This window comes from Nesoenas mayeri (genome assembly GCF_963082525.1).
Source record: "Nesoenas mayeri genome assembly, chromosome: 1".
NCBI lineage: Eukaryota > Metazoa > Chordata > Aves > Columbiformes > Columbidae > Nesoenas > Nesoenas mayeri.
In genome coordinates, this window is record NC_137541.1 from 53,795,282 (window position 1) to 53,814,313 (window position 19,032).

General features: G+C 40.4%; 1 protein-coding gene across 3 annotated transcripts in view; it reads left to right on the forward strand.

Annotated features, from left to right (window-relative positions):
- Positions 1–3,592: 3,592 nt before the first annotated feature.
- Positions 3,593–19,032, forward strand: part of OSBPL8 (oxysterol binding protein like 8) — a 98,742-nt gene continuing 83,302 nt past the window's right edge. For 2 of the 3 annotated variants that reach the window (XR_013921905.1, XM_080340550.1), the window contains exon 1: positions 3,593–3,750. The gene's annotated coding sequence lies outside the window, so the exon portion shown is untranslated. The remainder of the gene's footprint in view (positions 3,751–19,032) is intronic. The other variant, XM_080340553.1, reaches the window with a different exon arrangement.

Consider the following 19,032-nt stretch of genomic DNA (forward strand, 5'->3'; position numbering starts at 1 on the left):
TTTCTTCCACCTGACAGCCCTAATAAGTGAGGTAAAAACTCTCACTACCCATCAGTGCTTTGTGTCCTCAAATCTGAAAGCATGATAGTATGTGGCCATTTCCCCTCCTTTTTGCTATGAGAGGTCCTTTAATGCAAAATTTCTGTGATATAATTCAGCTTTGGGCAGTGTATGAAAACGTATATTAGCATTTATGTGATTCAGTTTAAGCCACATGAGCATAGGCCTGAGCTTCCCCATACATTGGCTCCTCAAATCCTGTGTTCAGTTTTGGGCCCCTCACTACAGGAAAGACATTGAGGTGCTGGAGAGAGTTCAGAGAAGGGCAAGAAAGCTGGTGAGGGGTCTGAAGCACAAGTCTGATGAGGAGCAGCTGAGGGAACTGGGGCTGTTTAGCCTGGAGAAAAGGAGGTTGAGGGGAGACCTTATCACTGTCTACAACTACCTGAAAGGAGGTTGTAGCATGGAGGGTGTTGGTCTCTTCTGTCAAGTAGCAACTGATAGGACAAGAGGAAATGGCCTCACAATGCAGCAGGAGGGGTATTGAATATTAGGAAAAATTTCTTCATGGAAAGGGTTGTCAGGCATTGGAACAGGCTGCCCAGGGAAGTGGTGGAGTCACCATCCCTAGAGGTATTCAAAAGACACATAGATATGGTTCTTAGGGTCATGGTTTAGTGGTGAATTTGACAGAGCTAGGTTAACAGCTAGACTCTATGATCTTAAAGGTATTTTCCAACCAAAATGGCTTTATTATTCTATTCTGTGGTTTTATAAACTACTGCTGGTTTGGTGTGCTGCCAGCCTCCCACTTCTATCACAGACAGCAATGCAAGACCTCGATAAAGCCAGGAAAGCACTCGAATGAAAAACAGTTTGCTGGTGAACTCCAGAAGCAAAAGGAGTGTTAGGGCTTTACCTGGCATAGTCACTAAGTGAACCAGTTCCCAGCTGCCCACAAGTGGTATCATATTTCTTGCTCATCTGAAACTGTGACCTGTCCAGGGGTGTTCAGCACGACTTAAAGAACTCCACATTATTTTTCAGGAGCTCTCAAAGTGTGCACGTGTGAAATACGGTGCCCTTGAACACAGCCTTAAAAGAATTGCTCTGTCAGAGAGGAAGACATGAATGAGTAATGAATTGCACACGTGAGCAGGACTGCTTCCTAAAGCTAGACTTGGTCCCTTCACTAGACCATGCAAACTAGGCCTTGCAAATTAAAGCTCTACAGTGAGAAAGCTCATGTGTATAATTCTTGTCAGAGTGAATTATCTCATTCCAGAGCCCTCCTTTGGGGAGAAGTACTGTTTAATTATAGAAAGTTCTGTACAAAGAAACTTCATATCTAATAACAGAAACAAAATTTTCTCTGTATTCTTCAACATTTTTTACCTCATCGCTGAGAAGAAAAAGCAATCTTCTACAGTCAATAATATACACATATCTTTCTACAGAAGTATTAAAAAGAAAAAAAGTACAGATGAAAAGAATACTCAGCCTATTGATTAATCGAGATCATTCGAAGAACAGAATGAAAAGATTGTGAGTGGACGATTAGCCCAAGATAATGGACTCCTAGTGACACTGCTACATAATTGAGGTACAGCAGATAATTCTATGAAAAATAGATTGAGCTAGGAGGCCTATTTTCAGAGTGGGAAACATTAATAATTTGAAAACTTTCCTGCATCATTAGTTAGCTGAAGGAGTCAAACATTTTCTGAATATACCAACGATACTTTTCCTTGAAGTAAGTGGAAAGAAGATGCTAAGCATTTCCAGAAGTGCTTCAGCATTTTGCAACCATTTTCAGTGGTGTCAAGTGGCAGGTGATGAAACTTCAGGTACACACTGATTTCATTTTAAATATAGCAACATACGTAAGCTGCTCACAGTGGTTTTATATTACTATAGGCATGTTTAAGACTACTAGGAGTGGACACATTTTGAGACAGAAAAATAATCTAAAGTGTGGTTCCTGTTGGTATGTTAATTGCTGACCACCTCTCTTGTTGATTTATGGGTATTTTACAGGGCATATTTTATTTCCATTGTAACTACTTTTTGGCTGCCTACATTATTACTTGAAACCACCCTTGATGATTAATACACACCGCTGTGCTGTTTATGATTGCACTTTTTCCAGCACTCTTCAGAGTTCACAGTTTCTATCTGAAGTAATAATGTTGCTTGAAAGAAAGGGGTTTTCTTCTATAAGAAAGAGTCAACATGGTGAACTTCAGCAGCTCCCTCACAGCTAGGCCTCCCTCCAGCTGTCCCCCAAAATGTTATGGTTTTCATAGAATCATAGAACAAGTTGGGTTGGAAGGGACCTTCAAAGGTCATCTAGTTCAACCCCCTGCAATGGGCAGGGACATCTTCAGCTAGATCAAGTTGCTCAGAGCCCCATTCAGGCTGGCCTGGAATGTTTCCAGGGATGGGGCATCTACCATCTCTCTGCGCAACCTGGGACAGTGTTTCACCACCCTCATTGTAAAAAATGTCTTCCTCCTGTCTGGCCTGAATCTCTCCTTTTAGTTTAAAACCATTACCCCTTGTCCAATTGCAACAGACCTTGCTGAACAGTCTGTCCCCATCTTTCTTATAGGCCCCTTTTAAGTACTGAAAGGCCACAATCAGGTCTTCCCAGAGCCTTCTCTTACATTGTGCCTTTTGCTCCTTGTGCCATGAATTCTGGAGCCTCTTTCCCCCCTGAGCTGTGTCACAGCACCGCTGTGCTCCCGCAGCCCCCACTGCACCAGGCACCCCCAGGAAAGCCCCTCCCAGAGCCAGGCTGTGGTCCTTCCCTAGTCACAGAATGACAGAATGTCAGGGATTGGAAGGGACCTCAAAAGATCATCTAGTCCAACCCTCCTGTCGGAGCAGGAACACCTAGATGAGGTTACACAGGAATGTGTCCAGGCAGGTTCTGAATGCCTCCAGAGAAGGAGACTCCACAACCTCCCTGAGTTGCAGTGCTCAGTCACCTTCACTGTGAAGAAGTTTCCTCTCATATTTAAGTGGAACCTCCTGTGTTCCAGTTTGTACCCATTGCCCCTTGTCCTAACATTGGTTGTCACTGAGAAGAGCCTGGCTCCATCCTCCTGACATCCACCCTTTACATATTTATAAACAGTAATGATGTCACCCCTCAGTCTCCTCTTCTCCAAGCTAAAGAGCCCCAGCTCTCTCAGCCTTTCCTCATAAGGGAGAAGCTCTGCTCCCTTAATCATCTTTGTTGCTCTGCGCTGGACTCTCTCCAGCAGTTCCCTGTCCTTCTGGAACTGAGGGGCCCAGAACTGGACACAATATTCCAGATGCGGTCTCACCACGGCACAGAAAAGGGGGAGGAGAACCTCTCTCGACCTACTAACCACCCCCCTTCTAATGCACCCCAGGGTGCCACTGGCGCAGTCCCAGGAGCCCCTGAGCCGCCCCAGCCCCGCCGTGAAGCACGGACATCGCCCCGCAGCTGAGGGGGCGGCCCCGCCGCCGCTGTCACCGCCTGACGGGGCGGGGCGCGCCTGCGCTCGCACCCGCCGCGGCGGATGAGCGGATCAAGCGGCGACCGGGCGCCGCGCAGGGGAGGGCAGGGGTGGTCGGTGCCGCGCGCAGCAGGCGGAGCCCGCGGCGGTGAGGGGAGGGATCCCGGCCGCCGCCGCCCCCCCCCCCATCCTCCTCGTACCCGCACCGGCCGTGCCGCCCTGCCCTTGCCGCGCCTCCCGCCGGACCTGCCTGCGGGGAGAGGTGAGAGAGACAGCCCGGCGGGAGCCGCTTCCCTGCCGGCGGGAGGGCGGGGGTCCGCTGCCCCGCCGGGCCCTGCAGCGGAGGTCGGGCATCGGGCTGTGTTGCCGCTCGGGTCCCCGCCGGTGTTGCTGCGCTGCCGGCGGTGTTAGGAGGCGGTTGCGTGGCGTCACCGAGTGTCACCGTGTGCCGCCTCCCGCGGGCTGCTGGGCGGGAGGGGGCTCTAGGACCCCCCCCTAGGCCTTTGGTAGCGGCTCGGCCTTGCGCCCCCCCCGGGGTGGTTGTTGCTGAGCTCCGGGACGGCTCCGCTTACTGTCAGTGCGTTAAAGAGGAGTGCTTGATATTGCTCTGTGTGTTAACAAGAATATTTTAAGCTTAGTAATCAGTTCCTTTCAGTGTCATCAGCTCCAGTTGGTTCTCAGCTTGGAACAGGAAAACATGCTTGCTTTTTATGTAAACTAAGAACTGGTGTAAGGAAATGAGGCCTGTGGTGTGAGAGGGTTGCATTCTTGTTGGTTTTGTGGTGTTCTTTAAATTTGTAGAGGACCTCTGTTCTGGCCGTTGTCAGATCACAGGTCACAAATGGTGCTGCTTTCGTTTTCAGAGGCATGTTCTTGTGGAATTAAAACAAGCTTTAGTACTTTTCCCCCCGTTTTTGGCATATAAACAATATTTGACTCCAGTGAACTTTAAAAAGTTGTCTTTGTATGTTTTGTTGTTGACTTCTACCTTCTTCCCAAACATTGTTTGATTTATGTCAAGAAGAACAGCTGGGAGGTGGTCATGGTTTTCTAGCATAGTAAGTCAATGAATGTACGTTGTAGAATTTGTTGAGTATAAATAATTATATTTTGTAAATAAAAAGTGACCAGAACAGAATTTTTATGCATAATTTTGGTTATGTTTTTTATTAATTATCAAAGGATATTTAATTCCTCTTTATGAAATGAAGAAAACTGGGTTGCGGAGCTCCTTCCTGCCCGCCGGTGGCAGGTTGGGTGCTGTGGTGCAGCCGTAGCGGGGTTTGAAAGCTAAGGGAAGCCGTGCATCTTGGCTTTGGGCTGTTAAGCCACTCCATGATCGACTTGGTTTCATTAATTGCCTTGCTTACACGTTGGTCCCCTGAGGATCTACAAGCCAGGGTTTGAAAACAGCCGAGTTAAGTACCGAATGCAGTTAACATTTAACTCCTCTGGTTGTCAGTAACTTCTTTCCCCCTCTGTGCTGGTTTAACTGAAAACAAGTTAAATTTCTTCATGCAGTTCGAAACCTTTCTTTTTCGTAGCTAGCACAGTTGTTGTTTGGATTTAGTTTGAGAACAAGAAGATAACAGCCCAGGAGAGAGTTAATGCTTTTAATTGCTCTGGTCTGAGAAGCCAAGGACATTCTGAGCTCTGCCCACAGGTGCAAGGTATTGAGGAAGGGGGGCATAGATGGGACAGACCTTGACTGACATCCAGACTGATCAATAAGAATATTCCATGCCATTAGCATGATGCTTCATATCTGAGGAGACTCAGGATCTTCTGGCTAGTTTTGGGTTTTCTCAGAGCCGGGATGGAGACCTGTTTGGGGTAGTTGTGTCTGAGAGTTCTCTCAGTTCAACCTTTTGCCATCCTGGCATTTTACAGAAGCCTCTGGGCCTTCCTCCCTTTTTCTCTTTTATTTTTCTGGGATGGGCTGTTCGGGACCAGGTGCTGCTGCCTGGGACTGGCTGCTTGGTGTGAACAGAGTTTGTGAGGAATTGCACTGAGTGTCTTTTATATTCTATTTTTAAAATATTATTATTGGTAGTAATATATTAGTGTTATTTTGTTAAACTGTGTTTATTTCAATCCATGAGTTTCTCTCTTCCCATTCTCTCCCCTATTGAGGGCTGGGATGGGGAGAGTGAGTGAGTGAGCGGCTTTCGTGTTTATATTGCTAGGTTGGGTTAAACCATGATACCCTCGCACTCGGAAAATAGTCTTCTGACTGAGCAATGCCCTGGGGAATGAAGCTTGAGTCCTGATTATTGTTGCGAGTCCCTCATTGCTGCCAGCAGCTTTTCTGCATCTTTATTAGCAGGCCTTATAAATGTCTCACTTCCAAGAGAATGCATTTGTGTGTTGGCTAAAGGCATTTTGCTTAACGTACTGGGTGATAATTCAGATGAGCTTCAGACATTTGCTTGAAATAATAGTCTTCATAAACTGTATGTTATAGAATTGCTGCGTTGAACTCCTTTTCTCAAAGGAGGAAAGCCATTGATTCCTGTGTGTCACTGAAGATGTTCTAATGTGGGATATTTCTGCTTGTGAACTACTCTCTAAGCAAAATAGTTATTGGCACTGAGGATGGGCAACCTTGTAAAACTGCTCATTTTCATCTGGAAGTTTTCTTAACTTCGATAATTTCAATTTAATCATAGGAAATACGTATCTGTTTGCTCATTTAAGTGTTACACAGTTGAGGCCCTGCTGGTACTTGTTCAGTAGCAACCTGATTTTTGAGTTTTTGAAAAGGCAGTAGTTGATACTGAGTTGTTAGCCCACAGCAAACATTATGGGCTGTAAAAATGTGTATGGAGTGTTGCTCCATGCTTGTTTTTGTTGGGTCTGTTCTCCAGCTAGTGAAGGTTTAGAGTTGCTATAGTGCTGGTCTTAGATGAAAGGGGAAAAAGAAAAGAACATGATTTCATTTGTCAGCTCTCAGGTATTAATAGCTGTAGAAAGAACTGGAGAAAGTCTCTGTCTGCTGTTTCACTTCAGAGTTCCCTGCAAACTTCTGAAGATGTTTGTTGTTTTAGACATGTACTATTTTTTCATCAAAACTCCTGAGCTTTGAAGTAATTTGTTTAGTGAATATGTGGCTTTCTAAAGCTCTGCTGTAGAGCTCTCCTTCCGAAATGGTCTGCTTGAAAATCTGGTGGTCTGCTTGAAATTAAAACGAGCTGGAAAAAAAAGAAAAAAAGAAAAAAAGAAAAAAAAAATTGTGTGATTATGGTCACTTGTGGGCTCTTTGGCTTAATTATTCTGTTGTTGTGGAGTTTTGAAGATGCTTGTAAGTAAAGTGAATTTGCCGAAACTGATCTAACAGTGAACAGATCTTTGTGGTGTTTTTTTTTTTCCTACTTTAATCATGGGGCAGGGAAAGAGCTCCTTTTAAACATGTTCTGTAAAATTAGTTAAGAACTGACTTTTCTGAAGAGGGCCACCCAGCTCATATTTTTTTGGACACAAATGTGAACTTCTCTGGTACTTCCAATTTGGTTTTATAAAGGCTTGTCAACTTTTACAACATAAGGAGGAATTTTCTGATGTTGCAAGAAAAAAATGTTTTACATTTTTTCCAGGAAATTGAATTTGGATAGAAAGACTGATGTACTCCTGCTCTTTCATTAGTGCTTACTGTATTATTTCAGATTTTACTCCAAAGAGAAATAAAATACTGGAATTAATAGAAAGTAATTTGGGGGGGATAAGTTGTTCATTGAAGATTATTCTATTTTAGATTGCTTTTTTTTTTAATTCTGTTAAAATGATCAGGAATGGCCTTAGGTGATGTAGTACTTATCCTTTTTTGCTCTTATACTTTCAAATAAACTTTTGAGAAATTTCCTAGTACATTAAGCTATTCGTGGTTTATATCCTGTGAAGTTGTGTTCCAGCCCCCTCTCTCTCTACCACCTTCCCCACCCCACCCCACATTTGCCACAACTTCTGTTTTCTGAAGTCTGCAGGGGAATTTTCAAAGACATTTTTCTCTTTTCTTCTTCCCCATGCTGTGAAATCTCTGTCACTTTAGGCTAGCTGTTAAATAATTTATCTGTTAGTCTCCTCAGCCTCTCTTTTGGAACAGAAAATGAATTTGTTGCAGAAGCTACGTGCCATCATATAGTTAAAACTTTGCAATGGGCCAAACAGTGTGTGGGGTCTTTTTGGTTGATGTTTTTGGTTGGGTTTTTTTTGTTTGTTTGTTTGTTTTTAATGAAACTACGTTGAGCTCTGGGTTACTCAAATTTATAATTAATCACAGAATAACAGCTTTTAGTGTTCAACAAACTAGAAAATCATGAAGAAAGGCAGCAAAAGACTTTCAGTGCAGAAATAGCGACAGCTGTTTTCTGGGCAACAGGGTAGTCTTGTTACCTAAAGGTGTGGGTTTTTCCTCAGTATGTGCAATGTGATAGAAGCAGTACCAACACAAAAATTGATGATCCTATTCTCCAAACTCTAATGTGGAAGCCTCGGTCAGGTTAATTGTTTCATAATACCGTATGCTGTTAATGGAGATCTTGCTTCTATGGCAGACACACTGTTGGGGAGAAGCATTAGCTGAAAGCTTTTTGAGGCAGGTATTTCTACAGTCCCTGTTTTTACAGGAAATGAAACAGCATAGTTCTCCACCTAGGCTGTTTTGGTGAATTGGCGAGGAAGTAAAAAATACTACTACTAAATGTCAAACAATTGTTTACCGAGTTAGCGGTCTTTTTTTTTTTTTTCCTTCCACCTTCCCATTCTGAAGTGGTCATAATGATCTTGAATTAATGGAAATTTTCTATTTTGTTAGATGGTCTTTTCAGTTAACTTTTTTAATAACAGGTAGTTGATGGCAGTGTAGTTCATAAATACATCTCTAAGATACATAACCAACCAACGAACCAAAAAACCCAAAATGAAACAAACAAAAAACTACACAAACAAACAAAAATAGCAACAAAAAAAATTTTTCCAAAAGGCTTTTATTGATTTTAGAGGACTATTTCTGTATTTTGCTTGTGTGATTTCTTTTGCTGTTGCCTTGTGTTTTGGGTAAAGTTGACAGCCTCTCTGTTTAAGTTCAGCCTGTCAATAGTTCCCCTCCTTTGCTTTGCTGCTCACTGCTCTTGCACTAACACAGTGGAGAGTCATGCTCACAGTTTACAGCTGCAATAATGGAAAAGGCTTTGTTAGATTCTTGCTTCTCTTGAAAATGTGTAAGCAAATATTGAGACTAATGTAACTTCCACAATTTTTCTAGATGTTGGAAGTTCTAACCGTAACCAGAAAGGAGAAGAAAGGTTATTTACTTTGAAAAATTAACTTTCACTTTCATGATGCTGGGAATTAGTAGGGAACATACATTGTTGCTGCTTTGTGGACTTACTTTGACCCTGGATTTGAAGAATCTGCCTTGTTTTGAGGATGTTTTTGTCGACTAACTTCTGATCAAGGAGGTGGTTTCTCTGCCTAAAAAATGTCATCGGTTTAGACACAATAGAGGCAGCTCTGTGTAGCTTAATCTTAAAACTAACAGTTGGCCAGCTTGTGGGAACAGCAGGTTGTGTGCTTTTCTAGTCATTTGTCTCAATTAATTTTTGTAATTTCATACCATAGTACAGAGAATTGGTGAAGCTGGATGTTTTGAGGACTGACCTTGACTTCTAAAAGGAAGGCCGTATGTGCAGTGTTGAGCCCCATAAACTTGAGCTAGTGATGTTTAGGAAACAGTGCTCATACTAGGGCACTGATTAGCAGTAGATACGTTAGTCAGAAGTGTTTTATTCAGAGTAACACATTCTGGGTTGTACACAGTTGAAATACGGTGTAGTATTTTGCTGTGTTTGTTATAAAACAATGTTTTATTCCATCTGCACTCTACAACAAGAAAATCTGTTGCAGATGTAATGTATATAGTAGCATAAGAAGCCTCTTGAGAGAAGCTAAAAGTGTTTGACAGATGGTAAGAGGCATTTGGGAAGTGAGATTTTCATTTTGAGGACATAGCTTGGACTTCTGGTGTTAGGAGAGGAAGAAATAAACCTCATTTTCTTCTCACTCTTTATTGTGGGTGGGAAGTTTTATCTCAGCTTGTTTCCCTCTACACAGGGTGCAGCACTGATCCTTCATCTACTAAAAATGCTGTATCTGTCTGTTTGAGAGTTCTTAAGGTTCCAGTGACCTTGACATGATAGGAGAGTGTGTGTATCTGGTCGTCTTCTTTTTTTCATTCAACCATTCATTCATTAATGCATTTTTAAGTATTCTCGTTGCATCTAAGCCTGGGCTACTTCATATGCTATCTCTATGTTCATACGTTTTCCAGTGCAATAATCCTGTCACTTGGTGTTCGTGTTGTAGTACTGCAGAAGCTGTTAATATGACTATTCAGTTGAGATAAGGGAAGACAGCTTGTTTCTTCCAAAGTTATCTTTTGCTTGCCTGCAAACTGAAGCCATAGTATTTTGAAGGTTATTTTAAAGACCAGCAAGTTGCTATTTAAAAGGCTTGGACTTGCAAGTGCAGCTATATTACTAGTCATATAAACCTACGAAAAAACATTTTTATCTACTTTACTGTTCTTGCAGAACTTAGTCACCTATAATATACATGCTTCCCTTTTTTGATTGACAGTTTTAACTATTTAGAGAGTCATGCAATAGAAGAAAATATTTTGGTTTTAATGCTTGTGTTTAAAGCTGATAGTAAGAAGGTAGTCCAGTAAACTGAGTTGACTGTGGCTTGGGTTTTGTTTCTCTTAGATTTGTGTGATAAATTATAGATTCAATCCGTGTCTAGTTCATGAGTTATAAAAGATTCATGGCTGCATTCAAAAAGAGAAATGTGACATATTAAGATTCATTGAACACTTATTGCCAGGTACATCGCAAGTTCCTTAGCTTGAAATTTTAAATGGATTTTTTTTTTTTCTAATTACTGTTAAGACATGTGGTAAAAAGGATGCATTTACAGGTGAAATGAGTACTTTTCTAGGTAAAACATGGACAGCTTTTACTAAAATACTGCTTTGATTGATCTTATTTTTTAGTTAATATATTCAGGTTTTCTGGTCTTGCAGTCTTTGCAAGTTTGGAAAAAAAAGTGTGTTTAGATACTCCTCAAGTGGCGCTGAGTTAAGAACCATGTTTACTTGAGAGCTTAACTTCCCTTGTCTAGTTACGGTATGGTGGAAAAGGTCACTCAGTATGAGTATATGTGGTGACGAATACAAGTCTTTTTGAGTACTAAAGAGCATTTTTTTTTTTCTTTATTGTATGTTAAATTCCAGTGTAAAAATGTGTTTGAGAGCTACTGTGGTTTTTGGTTTTGAAACAGGCCATAGCATGAGAGGCCCTCTATGGTCTGTTTCTGCAGGTGGTACTTATACTGTCAAGTGGATTCCTGAGTTAGGGAAAACCCTGCTTTCAGTCATGGAAAGCTTTTGGAATAAATCTGCACAAGTTTGTCACCCGCTGGGGAAGCTGTTCCTTCCAGACCTGTCTCAGAGGTGACTTCTTGAGGGACCTGCTGCGACATGCTCCTCTGTGTGTGTGGACGTGTGGTGGGCAGGAGTCTTGTTCCTTGTGCAAGTGGGATGCTTGTGCTGCCCAGAGGAGAAGGAGGAGGTGGTTTGTTTGCTGTGGAGATTTTAGTACCATTTATGGACCTTTATGCTGTATAGAGCAAATACTGTTCTTCAACACAGAAGGGATAGTTGGGGTGTTTTTAAGACATTAAACCAGTGAATCTACATAAACTGCAGTTCATTGTTTTGCAACTGTGGGAGTTGAATCCTGCAGTGCCATACTGTACCAGGAGAGTGGCTTTGCTGTTGTTCCTCACTGGAGAACTAGTCTAAGAGAGGGACTACAGCCTGAAAACAAATATTTAACATGGCTCTGGAAGATCAACAATCTCCTTTCTTGTGTGACTTTACCTTTGTCGAATAAGAGCTCCATTATAAGTCTTTAGATGTAAAAAGTTTCTTTTGCATAGTTGAGAACTCCCATGATGTTTGTTTCAGAATTTTTTTCCAGTGGAAAGCAATCACAAGAACACGTTTATTTGTGTCTCTGAACTGAGTCAGTTTAGATATCCATTTAGAGTAGTGCAATCAACTGTGAAATGCATGGAAAATGTTTTGGTTGAAACAAATGCAGATAACACAGTGTATTTTACTTGGGCCTGACTCTGAGCACGAACCATTTAACTTTTTCTTCTTCCAATAGCTCAGTCTCTTTCCAGCTGACATTGGCACATGGAAGTACAGCACATCAGTGAAGCTTTGTTAACAGTCTTCGTACTGTAAACCTGGAGCAAATGCAGTGATAATTTGGCTTTGACTAGTCTCTGTAGGATTGTTACATACAGCCAACATACACTTATTATGAGTGTAGTGTACCAGGTTCTGTCTAATTTTGTGTAATGTGTTAAATTTTGCTATTGTGAGCTGTACAGTTGAGTAACTGGTTATGCTGCAGCAGAAGTTACTGCAGAAATGCTCTCTTCCCTTAATGCTTGTTCTTCTTACGCCCTCTTCCCCCTTTGGGAGAGTAAGAGTGAGGTCTGTGCATCAGAAGTCATTTAGGTCTTGTATTGGGGACCTGAGATCCAAGGTCTACGAGAAGAAATTTCAGGATCAACAAAAATGTTTAAACTTGAGTGGTTTCCAGTTCTCCAGATGCCAGACCATGAGTAATTATTTGAATAAGATATGTATGCTTCTGCTATTTCCATTTCTTATGGGGAGAGCTTATAATGCTCTCTGCTGCTCTGTGGCATTGCCTTCCTTTTTTTCCCCCTGATCACACACTTTTCTAATTGAAGCAATGTCAAGGAAGTTATGGTAATGTTTGAGGAGGGGAGACAGAAGGAGGACTGAGGAAGGCTGTTACGTTTTTACCTGAAGGAGCACATAGGGTTAATTTAGTGTGACTGAAAATCTGGCCACGCTCCTTGTAGCTGACATGTAACATACTTGAGGAAGGTGTAATGTGCACATCACTAATGAAGGGATATATTTTGTGAGTGAAGAAGACTTGCATCAGTTTCCTGACCTAATGGCATCTTCTCTGCCAATGTTGAGGTAGCCTTTTTACTTTTCTTCCATCTGTTCTTCTGCACAAGCAGGATGGCAAGGGCCTTCTGCTTATTTGTTTTATTAAGGAAAATATGTCTGTGATTACTGTTTTTTTTTCTTTTTTTTTTTTTTTTTTCCTGTGATATGTGACCTGTCTGCTTTCTCCTGCAACTCCAGCTATGTTACCTGTTCCTATTTTCTTGGTTACTTACGATCTTTCTCATGCCTTGGTCTTCTACACAGATCATGATTAAATTGCTGCAGGGAATATCCTGCCTGGTTTCTTGTAACTCTAGGTACCATCTGACTAATCATGGCTTTAGCTGTTTTCAGAAGATTATAGTTTTAGAAGAGGGCATTATCATAACCTTGTGTTTCTTCCAGGTAGCTCAGATGCTGCAGAGGACTACTAGCGGTGGGAGGGGGTTTGTTTTGATGTTGTTTGTTTGTTTTAAAGCAATATGCTTGCCCATGTTAGATAGACGGTGGTATGTGCTGTCTCAGTATGATACAGAGCATACCTGTGTAATATCTGCCTTTCTGCAAGGACTTGCTTAACTTGTAGAACATGATTTACTTGTGTGCATCTATTTATTTGAGCATATAAAAGAAGTGTGTTGGTAATACATTAAAAGCAGATAATGTCCTGTAAACTGCTGGCTGACATCCTCACCGTAGGGCTCCCAGTGAGGTCGTTGGGCCAACACAGCAGTGGGGGTAGCTTGGACCTGAACTCCTTTGTGTTATTTGCCATCTCCTTTAGAAAATGAGGGGTTTTCTATGGATAAGATTTTGATTAATCTGTATTATGCAAATTGTAGGCTTTGAAGCTACCTCTTTGCTTTGATTAGTGTATTTTAAAAAAAAAAAATCCAAGTTGAGTCTGCACCATACATGAGAAGTTGCAGTTCTAAGCCAGTAATTCTAGCTTCAAAATTTACACTAAAGACTTTGCTAAGCTGTCCATAATGACCTGTTGGGGGCTAAAAGATTCATATGAAAGTACATATTTCCTGTACTGGAATTACAGTTTTGTAATGTTTCTTTTGTGATCAAATGGAAATCTCATCAGTAATTTAAATGTAGTCTTTGTAATTGTAGAGATAAGCCAATAAGCTAACTTTTGAATCTTGTTTTGTTTGCAGAATTAAGAATTCCACACTAACCTACCTATAAAGATTTACTGTTTGCTGTGTTTAAAAACAGAACCTTGATTCTATCTTGCAAATTAAGTGTCATTTTACTTAACTGTCACTAACCTGTGCTGCCTTGAAAAGGGACTGGATCAACCTTAATGCAAATAACTACAATGGAATATCAGTGACTGATAGAAAATAATCAATATTTACATGCAAAGAGAAACTTCCTCTATACAAATGCGAATTCTGTCTATTTGAATAATGTACAAAATTACTGAGTGTGAGGATAGGCTTTAAGATCATCAACAAGAATGAATGTTTTCCCTTGATGGAAAAAAGTTCTTTTGTTAAAAAAGAAAGCCTACTGAGGCAAAGAAGCACTGAGTAGAAATCTTGTACGTGCTAATCAAGGTAGAAAACAGAATGCAAAGCAACGAGCTGCCCTATAAAATGAGGGGAAAACTGATGAAAATAAACCTGAGTGTGTGTACAGATGAGTCTGTACTACATCAGCTACTTGAATTAAATATTAACTACACATACTTACTGTCAGTGCTTTAAAGAGGAGTGCTTGATATTCCTCGCTGTGCATTAACAAGAATATTTTAAGCTTAGTAATCAGTTCCTTTCAGTGTCATCAGCTCCAGTTGGTTCTCAGCTTGGAACAGGAAAACATGCTTGCTTTTTATGTAAACTAAGAACTGGTGTAAGGAAATGAGGCCTGTGGTGTGAGAGGGTTGCATTCTTGTTGGTTTTGTGTTGTTTTTTAAATTTGTAGAGGACCTCTGTTCTGGTCGATGTCAGATCACAGGTCACAAATGGTGCTACTTTCATTTTCAGAGGCATGTTCTTGTGAAATTAAAACAAGCTTTAGTATTGTTCCCCAGTTTTTGGCATATAAACAATATTTGACTCCAGTGAACTTTAAAAAGTTGTCTTTGTATGTTTTGTTGTTGACTTCTACCTTCTTCCCAAACATTGTTTGATTTATGTCAAGAAGATGATGAATGAGCTGGGAAGTGGTCATGATTTTCTAACATAGTAAGTCAATGAATGTACCTTGTAGAATTTATCGAATATAAATAATTATATTTTGTAAATAAAAAGTGACCAGAACAGAATTTTTATGCATAATTTTTCCTATGTTTTTATTAATTATCAAAGGATATTTAATTCCTCTTTATGAAATGAAGAAAACTCGTTTTTTTGTTACCGTAAGCCACTTTCCTCTGTGACTGACAGGTTATTTTCGTAAATACAACCCAATCATGAACAGGACTTGTGTTACCTTGTAATGTAAATATACTGAAATAATGTTCATTTTCTTAATTGTCGTATAAGCAGCATAGAGGTCTGAAAGGGCCTGAAAAAATAAGGCAACATTCACCTGCACTGTTTCAGTTGCTCTGTGAATGCTTCCAAATACCACCTATAGTCTTTCATTAGAAAAGAGAAGAAATTATTTATCTTTACCTCCTATATAGATTAAATACTTGCCAATAGGAAGCTCCGAAAAAATATATTGGAAATGTTGCTCTATTTATCTTCCTGCATTGTAGTTCTTCTTTGTTCCCTTACATGGATTTATTTCTGAACTCTGTTCCTTAAATATTCTGTAAAATAATTATTGTAGGTACAAGAATTCATTATGCCACTGAAATTCTTACTGGTATAAGAAGTCTCATGCTGTGAACAGTTAAAAATCTTATCTTTCTGTCTAATACATTTGTTTTTCTTCAGCAGAACTCACAACAATACCTTATGCATCAGGTTATTGAAGATGCAACAGGAAAAATTAGACTACTGCATGGCTTAGTCTTCGTATATAAAGAGATCAGTAACGCTTCTGTAACACCCTGGTCTTTCAGTATTGCTGGGTAACAATGGGAGGCTCTGGCCACTCACACCTCTGGCTCTTTTGGGTTTTGTTTTTAACTCTAAACTTCAGGAAGCTAAGGCTGCTTGCTTCTTAAGTAAATAGTGTAAAGGGTAACTTGACTGTGTGTTGTTTGTGAAAACCATAGGCTAAAGACAATGAGGGTTTTTGTTGTTGTTGTTGTGGAGGGGTGTATTTTTTTGGTGTTGTTTTTTTTAATTCTCAATAGAGAATATTGTCTGGTAGTTGACCTTTTTTGAATTTAGTATGTACAAAAGCATTTGTGCTGGTAGGCACAAAGAAGAAAGGGAAACTAACATGAAAGAAACCTGATGTTACTCTCTATGTATAGTGCCCAGAAGTGACAGATGAAATATGTCTGAGATATTGCATAATTCGGGATGATTAGTCATTGTAGGCATTGTTGTAGACATTTTTGTGGGTTTAAAAAATGTGTACATTTTCAGTGTTAACAATCAATTTCATTTTGTCACTTCAGTGTGGTGGTTTTGTTGTAGGAGATTACATGTAAACTGCTTGATTAGCAGATATTTCTATCTTAAAAATTAAGACTTAAGAGGCTTATGTTGTCTTTTGCAAGATGAGTAGCATCTGTTGTGATTCATCTGACTTTATGGTGTTGGGGGAAGTGTTGTAGAAGCAAGCTCTTGACTCACAGAATGACTTTCTGAATATAGTTTGGTGCCTTGATAGAAATGATGTTTGAATTGAAGCCTCTACCTGTGAATTCTTGGAGAGAGAGAAGGAAGAGAGGTGTGATGTTGTGGTGGTGATGGTGTTTTGGAGGTTGGTTTGTGTTTTGTTTTGTTTTATTGTCAGAGAGCAGCTGGCGTTTTCATGACTTGTCAGTTGATAGAGTAACAAAAAGTAATTGCCAGACAAGTTTCATGTCAGTGAAAACTTAAAGACCTGAGTGAAGGACGGTGTGTGCATGTTACTGGGGTGTTAACTTGCAGTCTGAAAGCCCTCACCAAATCATCACCCCCTTCTTCAGTGTCAAGGATCCCAAGAGTTGAATCTTGGAGGAGGAGAGAAGAGATGATGAAGCTTTTCTGTTACTACTTAAGGGAGTGGTAGATTCAGTTTTCCAGCCTCACTCGGCATCTGCCCTCTTCTTGAGAGATGTTATTGTTGCCATCCATACTGAATGAAAGCCTACTTGAGCTCCATCCTGTTACAGGATCATGTTTGTTTGAAATTTGTTCTATGTTTTCTATGTTTTTTTTTTAAAAAAAAAAGTCGTGCTTTTTTAAATTTCCATCTTTTTCCTATTGTAACTTTTAGACAATTGCTTTGTGTCATTAACTGTTTCACTTATAATTGCCTGACACTTTTAAATGTCTTTTCTCCATCCCAGCTTTATTCTCAGGTTTCTGCTTGGATAACCATGTTGTTTAGCATCATACACAACTACCTTGCCTTACCATCTTCTTCTGTGTCCGTAACAGTTTTATCTTTAGCCCCATGCACCTCTCTCTTTTCTTCTTTCACTTAAGCATATGGTAACATATTTGTTTTTCCTCTTGGCTGCTGTCCTACCTGTCTTAGCAACTCAGAAGCTTAGTACTGTTCTTCTCAGTTCTGCTTTGCTTTACTTTCTCTGGAGAAAAACACAGGTGTTCACTGATTGGAGCTTGCCAATGTATGTGCGTATTTTGCTGTTGTGAAATTTGAAACGTCTCTGCTTGAATCCTGTGCATGGCAATCTTTGCAGCATAAATTGCAAAGATGATGCTGTTTTAACTGTGGGAGAAGCTGCAGTGCAGGTGCTTATGTGAGCGTCTCCTCCCTCCCCAAACAAATTACTAGAAGCATAAGCTGTGCAAGCAAAAATAGTAATGCTCTACTCCTCCCAGTGCTGTGTCAAGGGAGGTTATTATCAGCATTAATTTGTTTCCTAGGACCAACACTTGTAGGAACCCCACTGCTGATACCCTGGTGGAATGCAGTGGTATCAGTCTGCTCTCCATTGCAGCCTTGGACTTTGTTATGTCCACAGACTTAACGAACATGCCATGTTATTGTGTCTTTGCTTCGGTTGCTCCTTCACCACTGTTTCTGATGTCTCATACCTCTCATAGTTCCCCAGCAAACATTTTGCTGAGTGGCAAAGGCAGTAATTTTGATCTAAAGAGAAGCAGGCTGTCATTCCTCATATGGAATGGAAATGCTAGTCTTTTATGAATTCTGATTTGTGAGCATTAGTAAGAGAAGCTTGTATGCTCAGTGTCCTGGGAGAACCTGTTTGAGATAGTATTTGTGTACTTCATTTCAGATGCATAGGAGGACATTTTTAGCTAGGGCAACATGGAAGTTGCTGTTGAAGTGGTTCCTAAAACTATTGACTTGCTAGTGATTGAGCTGGTTTTGTACTCATTATTCGTAGTTTTGCTCTTCAATCAATCTGCTGACATGTGCAGGGGGATCTGTAAGAGTTGTAGCAATGGGATATAGCATACTTTGGTTTTCTTAAAGAACTCCAGTTAAACTTTTAGGAAGAAAGTGAATTAGAGGTCAAGACAATAAATACCTGAATGCATGTCAGTTGTGTTTTCTGGGAGCAAGCAGTGGCTCCTTTCTGAGAAGGTCATGCCATATGTGTCATGAAGTAGACAAAGTCACCTTTCAGACAAAAATAACTGCTTCTGGGAGGTTCTGCATGGAAAGCATGTTGCTGATAGAGTAGAGCCATCTTAAAGAAAGGAGTTGGAGAGAGAATTGTCAAACTCAGATGTTTGCTGTGCAGGGCACTATTTTCTGGAAAGTCTCTGTTCTCATTCCAGGTAAATTGGCAGCCCAGATGATCCAGATGTACCCTTCAACATTAGAACAGGACTTTCTAGTCAGGAATTGGAGCTTATTACAAAAAACTTACATTGATTTTGATCAGCTGAACTAAAATGTCTTGAGTGTGCTCAAATCCCCTATACAAGAATAGTTTATTGTGTGTCTCTGTTTTTAGGATGTTATGTTACCTGCCATAACTTAAAATTTTTGTTTAATTGGCATTATGGTACATGTTTTCAGCTGGGAACGGACTAACATTTAGTTTTTCAAATTAATGCACCTTGCATACTTTCTTACTAAGCATGGTATATTCTGCAGGTGCTTAAACTGAATATTCTTGCAGCAGCCTTACAGTATATTCTGTCTATTGCGCTTCGTCCCAAGTGAAGGTAGAGAGGAGCTGTGTAACCTGCTGCCATCTACAGCACAACTCTGTGCAATGGCTCTGTCAGGAGTAACTTGACATCAACCAAGGTAGCTCCTTAGGGGAGTTAAATGCTTGAAATGTGTCTTAACATGAAGATGATTCTGACTTTTAGCCACCTCCTAAAGGGTCTGTTTTCAAAGTGAATAGCTAATTCTAGCTTGTTTAAATACCTGAACAGATGCTTGTTAAGCAAATATATTGTGTATTTGAAAATA